This window comes from Zea mays, chromosome 5, assembly GCF_902167145.1.
Source record: "Zea mays cultivar B73 chromosome 5, Zm-B73-REFERENCE-NAM-5.0, whole genome shotgun sequence".
In the NCBI taxonomy this organism is placed as follows: domain Eukaryota; kingdom Viridiplantae; phylum Streptophyta; class Magnoliopsida; order Poales; family Poaceae; genus Zea; species Zea mays.
Genome location: NC_050100.1, coordinates 92,955,958 through 92,964,719, shown reverse-complemented (window position 1 = coordinate 92,964,719; position 8,762 = coordinate 92,955,958).

Here is an 8,762-nt window from a genome sequence, read left to right as displayed (position 1 = left end):
GCTCAAGCCGCGACTTCTATGCGGCCGACTGAAGAAACTAAAAGGATCAACCTCGGGTTCGCTGATGAACGCGGCCGCCATCATCAGCTCCAGCCTGGACAACAAATAGGAAAGCGCGCTCGTCCAGTTTCTGCAAGATAACCGAGACATATTCGCCTGGCAACCTGTGGATATGCCGGGAGTCCCGAGAGAACTGGCCGAGCACAAACTGAAGGTCTACCCCCAGGCGAGGCCTATTCGACAAAAGTTACATCGTTTTACGCCCGACAAAAGAGAGGCCATTCGCGTTGAGCTGGCTCGCTTGGTCGCGGCTGGATTTATTAGAGAGGTGTTACATCCCGAGTGGTTAGCCAACCCTGTTCTTGTACTCAAAAAGAATAAAGTGGATTGGCGCATGTGCGTCGACTATACGGATCTCAACAAACACTGTCCAAAGGATCCCTTCGGGCTCCCTAGGATAGATCAGGTGGTAGATTCCACCGCTGGATGTTCTGTGCTATCCTTCTTGGATTGCTACTCTGGGTATCACCAGATTAGTCTGGCGAAAGAAGACGAGGAAAAAACAGCGTTCATCACTCCATTCGGTGCTTTCTGCTATACCTCCATGTCGTTCGGTCTCAAAAATGTTGGAGCAACTTATCAGAGAGCCATTCAAACATGCTTAGCCGATCACTGGGGCAAGCGTGTGGAAGCGTATGTGGATGATGTGGTAATCAAAACAGAAAACTCAGAAAATTTCATTGAAGATCTACAGCTGGTTTTCAACAGTCTACGGCGATATCGATGGAAGCTTACTGATGTGTCTTCGGGGTACCAGCAGGAAAGTTACTCGGGTTTATTGTCAGCCACCGGGGAATTGAAGCTAATCTAGAGAAGATCGAAGCCATCATGAAGATGGAAGCACCGCGATCACAAAAGAAGGTTCAAAGACTTACCGGATGTATGGCAGCCCTGAGCAGATTCATATCCAGGCTGGGAGAAAAAGGCTTACCATTTTATAAGTTACTCAAGAAGGTGGACAAGTTTCAGTGGACTTCAGAAGCACAGGAAGCCCTAGACGAATTGAAAAAGTTCTTGACAACACCACCAGTGCTGAAACCACCACGACAGGTCACGTCGACTCAACCAGCTGAAGATTTGCTGCTATATATCTCTTGCACGACTCACGTGGTGAGCACCGTGTTGGTAGTCGAGCGAGCAGAGGAAGGACATGCCTACCCAGTGCAACATCCTGTTTATTTCATCAGTGAAGTTCTGGGTCCCTCGAAGAAAAAATATCCTCAAGTTCAGAAGCTATTATATGTAGTACTTCTAACTGCACGCAAACTACGTCACTACTTCGACGACCACAAAGTCATAGTAGTCACTGGTTTTCCGATAGGGGATATTCTTCACAACAAAGAAGCCATTGGCAGAATAGCCAAGTGGGCTTGCGAGCTGGGATCTCATGACATTGAATTTTGACCTCGCACTGCCATCAAAACTCAAGCACTGGTTGATTTCGTATCGGAATGGACTGAACAACAAGTACCAGATAACCCAGAAACTGCAGAAGTATGGCGAATGTATTTTGATGGCTCGTTAAAGCTGCAGGGAGCAGGCGCGGGGATCCTCTTTACCGCACCTGGAGGCGAGCACCTCAGATATGCCCTCCAGTTGTTATTTCCAGCCTCTAACAATGCAGCCGAATATGAAGCTCTGATTCATGGACTGAACATTGCTATATCACTGGGCGTCAAGAGATTGATGGTATACGGAGATTCTCTGGTAGTCATAAGCCAGATAAACAAAGAATGGGATTGTTCGAGCGATTCAATGGGAAAATACTGCATCGCCGTCCGGAAACTAGAAGATAAATTTGAAGGTCTGGAATTTCACCATGTAGAGAGAGATCAAAACACGGCAGCTGATGTATTGTCCAAGCTAGGATCCAGTCGAACTCAGGTCCCACCTGGAGTCTTCGTACAAGAGATACCACACCCAAGCATCTCACTGGATCAGGCAGAAGAATGTAATACCTTGAGCCAGCTAGAGTCAGATTCCGACGGTTGGAGGAAGCCGATCATCAGATATATAAAGAATGAAGAGGAGCCAGAAGACAAAAATGCAGCCAAGCGCATCGCTAGACAATCAGCTCACTACACGCTCAATGGGGAAACACTATACAGAAGAGGCGCATCAGGCGTCCTCATGAAATGCATTCTCTCATCTACTGGGAAGCAACTTCTGGATGAGGTCCATGCTGGGCAATGTGGAATACACGTAGCATCCAAGACGCTAGTTGGGAAAGTCTTCAGGTCGGGATTCTATTGGCCAACAGCAAAAAGTGATGCAGCCGAGTTAGTTCAGAGATGCGAAGCCTGCTAGTACTTGTCAAAACAACAACATCTACCAGCGCAGCAATTGCAGACCATACCAGTAACTTGGCCGTTCACATGCTGGGGACTGGATATGATTGGACCTTTCAAGAAAGCTCAAGGAGGATACACTCAAATACTGGTAGCAATCGACAAATTCACTAAATGGATAGAGTTCAAACCCATTACTTCTTTAACTTCAGCTAAGGCCGTGGAATTCATACAAGACATAATATTCAGATTCGGGATACCAAATAGTATCATAACTGACCTAGGATCCAACTTCACAAGTTCAGAGTTCTTCGATTTCTGTGAGCAAAAGAGCATTCAGATCAAATATGTTTCGGTGGCACACCCAAGAGCCAACGGGCAGGTTGAACGAGCTAACGGGATGATATTGGAGGCACTCAGGAAAAAAGTCTTCGATAAAAATGAAAAGTTCGTAGGAAAGTGGATAAGGGAGTTGCCCTACGTCGTTTGGAGCCTAAGAACTCAACCTAGTCGAGCTCTGCATGGAAATACTCCTTTCTTCATGGTCTACGGGTCAGAGGCAGTACTACCTGCTGATCTCAAGTTTGGGGCGCCGAGGTTGATCTTTGAAAGCATAGCAGAAGCCGAGGCTACTAGGCTGGAGGATGTTGATGTACTCGAAGAAGAACGGCTGAACACGGTAATTCAATCAGCACGGTACCAACAAACTCTGAGGCGCTATCACGATAAGACCATGCGACGTCGATCCTTCGCAGTGGGAGACCTCGTCCTCCGCCGAATTCTAACAGGGGAGGGACGGCACAAGTTGTCACCTCTATGGGAAGGACCATTCATAGTAGCAGAGGTCACTCGGCCGGGATCATATCGTCTCACTCAGATGGACAGCACGGAAATTGGGAACTCATAGAACATAGAACACCTTAGGAAGTTTTAGCCCTAGCTGTATTTCAAAAGCTATCAGGACGACAATGTACTCTGTAAACTGGGAAATATATCATCAATAAAAAGACCTCAAGAATACTCAAATTGTTCATGGTCGACCGGCATTCTTACTTAACTCGGGGTGACCACTATGCCCTGCTAACGGAGCAATCGGCTTAAGTCGGCAACGACTTAAGACGGTGCAACATGCTCGCGCTTACTTAACTCGGGGTGACCACTATGCCCTACTAACGGAGCAATCGGCTTAAGTCGGCAACGACTTAAGACGGTGCTACATGCTCGCGCTTACTTAACTCGGGGTGACCACTATGCCCTGCTAACGGAGCAATCGGCTTAAGTCGGCAACGACTTAAGACGGTGCAACATGCTCGCGCTTACTTAACTCGGGGTGACCACTATGCCCTACTAACGGAGCAATCGGCTTAAGTCGGCAACGACTTAAGACGGTGCTACATGCTCGCGCTTACTTAACTCGGGGTGACCACTATGCCCTGCTAACGGAGCAATCGGCTTAAGTCGGCAACGACTTAAGACGGTGCAACATGCTCGTGCTTACTTAACTCGGGGTGACCACTATGCCCTACTAACGGAGCAATCGGCTTAAGTCGGCAACGACTTAAGACGGTGCTACATGCTCGCGCTTACTTAACTCGGGGTGACCACTATGCCCTGCTAACCGAGCAATCGGCTTAAGTCGGCAACGACTTAAGACGGTGCAACATGCTCGCGCTTACTTAACTCAGGGTGACCACTATGCCCTACTAACGAAGCAATCGACTTAAGTCGGCGATGACTTAAGACGGTGCCACATGCTCGCGCTTGCTTAACTCGGGGTGGCCACTAGAAAGAGCGATCGGTTTGAGTTAATACTAACTTAAACTGGCGCAGCACACTCGGCGCGCATACGGTTACTCATCTAGGGGCCACCTCTATGTCCCATGAAGAAGTCTCGAAATCATCACACAACATTTTACTTCTGCAAATTTAGATACTGCTGAATTCTAAACAATAGGAGAATAATAGTAGCATTCAGTATCAAGAAGGTGTCCTCTAACAAAATATCCGAGCACGTTAACCGCGTGCTCAAAACATGCAATGTTTTTCTATTTTGCAACATTCTTCTCAGGAGCAACCGACAAAGAAGGGCGACTTGAGGAATCAGGAGCAACGTTCACATCAGCCCTTATGTCGTCGGGGACAATCACACCAGGTCTCCTCATCAAGATCCGCCCTGCGCGAATGGCTTTATCCATAGCTCTATCGCGCTGGGCCCTCAAAGTAGCGGAAGTTTCCTCAGCAACCTTGACAGCCAACTGAGCGGTCTCTAGCTCCTGGGCGACGGACTTCTTGAAAGCATGTAGTTCCTTGATGACAGCATCTTTAGCCGATATCAACTGCCTGAGGCGAATCACGTCGTCCAAGGATTCCTGCAGCTTATAACGATGATTGTCTAACTCCTCCATGGTGAAGCGATGACTCCTCTCCAAGATGGTCAACGAGTTGCCAGAGTCACGATATAACCTGTCGAGATTATCACGAGAAGTAACAAGGGCACGTTTTTCTTCCTGCAAACAAGAATCAGCTTCTTCAAACGTCAAGCAAGCAATAAGAACACAGCAAAACAAAGCCCAGATTTTCAGGTCACCTTTTCAGAATCGAGCTGAGCGCGGAGAGTAGAGTTCAGCACGTTAGCATCATTCAGAGCAGCAGAAACCTGGGCTAGCTCAGTCTGACCTTGGGAATACTTTTCCTCAAGATCGGAACACCGCCGGACCAGTTCAGTATGACTTTGGGAATGCTTTTCTTCAAGAACAGAATACTGTCGGGCCATATCTGGCGAAGAAACAGTCAAGCAAAAGGGTTAAAGTAAGAAGTAGTTTAATAAGGAAGCCAAAAGGAAGCAGAAAAGCACTAACCAGCACTCGTCGCCTCTAAGTCAGAAACACGCTGCTGAAGCAGCACCGGATTCCAACGCGCCAGAGACGAAGCTCCTTCTGGAACAGAAGCACCCTGCAACTTCAGCTGACTAGCCATCCCATCCACTAATGCCTGATATTAAGAACAGATGAGTATAATAACAGCAGTTTATCCGGTGTAAAAGTTAGACTAGGATAAACCATAATACCTGGAGGTTGGAGAAGAATGAGGAAACCCCCAAATCGCGAGAGATCAACTGATGGCTCGGCAAAGGATTACCACCCGGAGCAACTTGCAATGAATCAACAGGAACCAATTCAGTGTCATCAGCAAAACCCAAAACTTTGTCGTCAGGTACGCTAGCCTCTAAAGCGACTCCTTGACCAAAGGCTTGGGCTACCACCATGCAACCAGAATGTGGAGGAGACCCTACGTGAACATCCATGGAAGTACAAGAGGGAGAACCAGCTCGGACACCCTCGGGGGCTGGGTCATAGTTTGCACCACCCATTCGAGTCGGATCATCTCCGGCAACACCCTCGGGGGCTGGGTCGCAGTTTGCGTTACCCATCCGAGCCGAGTCACCCCCGACAACACCCTCGGGGGCTGGGTGAGCGCCAACACCATCCTTGATGGCCGAGTTCTCTGCAGCAGCCACCTCTAAGGCTGAAGGTCCCTCACTCACTTCCATGGGAGCAGAACAATCCAAGTCAGCTTCCTGACCCTCAAGACCGCGCTCCAAGGTCAATGAGGCGTGGGACGCTGCCCGGGATGACCCCAACCCGACGTCGAACACATCAGCACAAACATCCATCGCGTCACCATCCGCTGGTTCTGATAACAGATCCTCTAGAACCATATCTTCAAGAGTTTGATCAATGTTCGCCAGAGACAATTCTTGTAAACCAATGAGGGCAGACAAAGCAGGAGAAGGAACTCCACTACTTTCCCCACTGGCTATGTAGCGCCGACTGTTCTTCTGAATCAGAGGGATCTCATCTTCTTCTTCCTCCTCGTTTTCATCAGCAACACGGACAGCACACCCATTGGGGTCAGCGTCAGATGGGTCACACCCATTGGGGTCAGCGTCGGTAAATTCAGGCACAGGCACTTCCTCAGCAGCAGGAGCCGAAGGACCAGCATCCCGATCCAAGCTAGACACTAGCCGAAGACGTCTCTTCTTCTTTTTCTGCTCATCAGCAGGAGAAGCAAGCTGATTGGCTCGGCAAGGGCGTTTCGGGCGAACACTGACAAGCCTCTAAATATCCAAGGCTTTACTAGCTTCTGGGAGAGGCGCCACCATCAATGTTTTAGCAGGAGCGGCATCAGAAGAATCCTCGGCTAACATATCAAGCATAGCACTTATCTCTGCATCACTGGGATCCAAAGGCACCTCAAAGTGAACCTGTCGTTCATCATCAGGAATTTCTCCAAGCAAAGCAACCAAAGCACTAACTTCTTCGGCAGAGGGTCGCACTCTAAGGCCCAAACCGCCATCACCACCAGGAGGATTTGACACGAAATGGGTAAAGGCCTTGGAAGGAGGCAAGTTCCAGGCCGAGTAGGCAACAGGGGCACCAACATTTGATACCTTGCCTCTGAGTATCATTTCGAGCCGGCTCACCAAATCCACAGCAGGAATTCTTCTATTGGTGACCCGGGTGGAGTCAGCTAGGCCTCGGTACAGATAGGCCGGGTATGCCCTGTCCTTCAATGGCTGAACATTCTTGAAGACAAAGTCAGCAACCACAGCCTCTGCAGTCAGACCCCTCTCCTTCAACAGTCCAACTTCAGCTAGCAGAACTCCTGCCTCAGCCACATCCTGGTCTGTGGGGGATTCGGTCCAGCTCGGAGTGCGAACATCCGGCTGTCTCCCTGACCGTGGGGGGAGAGAATTTTCGTGATTCTCAACAATAAACCATTCCAAGCGCCATCCTTTAATGCTATCCTTGAGGGGGATGTCGAGATAATCAGTTTTCCTTCCGCGGCGCATCTCCAAGCTCGCGCCCCCCACCAGCTGATGTTGTCCTCCGGCCATCCCAGGCCGACAATGATACAAATATTTCCACAGTCCAAAGTGTGGCAGGATGCCAAGAAAAGCCTCACATAAATGAACAAAGATGGAGATTTGCAAAATGGAATTAGGGTTCAGATGGGTCAGATTCAAGTGATAGAAATCAAGGAGACCGCGGAAAAAGGGGGAAATAGGAAGAGCAAGACCGCGGAGAAGAAAAGGAACATATACAACGGATTCGTGGGTGTCTTCTATTGGAACAGTGACCCCATGGTAGATCCGCCAAGAACAGAGCTCCCTCGGAGGAAGAACTCCGATGGACACGAGATGGAGAAGATCAGACTCAGAAACAACAGACATATGGTTACCTGCGAAAGGCAACTGGCCGTTGGGATCGATGGGGGGAATCACAGCAACGGATGAACTTGATGCTTTCCGCTTGGGCGCCATCTCAATCTTGCTGGCGAGCGGAACGGAAGCAGTATCGCGCGAGTGTAAGGAAGGCTTGGAAGCAGAAAAGCAAGAACTAGGGCACGGAAAGCAGAGGCGCGCAACAATGCAGTACACATGAGGTTTTCCTGGGCCAGATACTGTTTCCAGAAAACGCCCAGTCATCACCCGACGGTTATTTTTAAAATGCTGGACTGCCATGTCATCACTCAGCTGCTATTCCTAAAAAAGCTGGCGTGCCATGTCATCACTCGGCCGTTATTTCCAAAACGGCCGACGCGGCCCGTTCTAACTAGGCTGTTACCTCTAAAACGCCGACATCACCATCAGTCACTCGGCTGTTACCTCTAAAACGCCGACATCACAATAAGTCACTCGGCCGTTACTTCTAAAACGCCGACATTGCCATTAGTCACTCGGCTGATTACCTCTAAAACACCGGCGTCACATCCATCACTCGGCCGCTATCACTAAATCGATAAGATAGCTCCAAAGGATTCGGTCGTTACTTCTAAAACGCCGATATCATCAGCAACCGTTCGGTCGTTATCTCCAAAACACCGACACGGCCCACCGTAACTCGTCCGTCATTCCTAAAGCAACGACGGGATTTCGGATGACTCGGCCGCAACCGCCAAAGAGCTATCATTACAAATAAGGCAATCAGAAATGTGATTTGATGATCACAGATACTCCTCGCGCATTGATAAGATTGGCAAACAGCGAGAAAGCAGCATAACACATACAGAAGTAGAGACGAAATCATTCTTCATAAAAGGGAAGCTACAGAACTTACAAATCAAACCATTATGAGTTGATGACCTCCCTACTACTACATTACACTCCACTACTCTATACTATTAATTACTACTACATTACACTTCACTACTCTATACTACTAACTACTACTACATTATTTCATTATACTACTTCTAATTTATACTAACATTTAAAAAACCAGTGTCATCTAGCCACTGGCCTTGTTGCTGCCCTTGCTGCCGCTGCCATTGTCGCCCTTGCTGCCGCCGTCGCCGTCCCTGCCGCCGTCGCCGCCCCTGCCGCTGTCGCCTCCGTCGTCGCTGTCATCACCG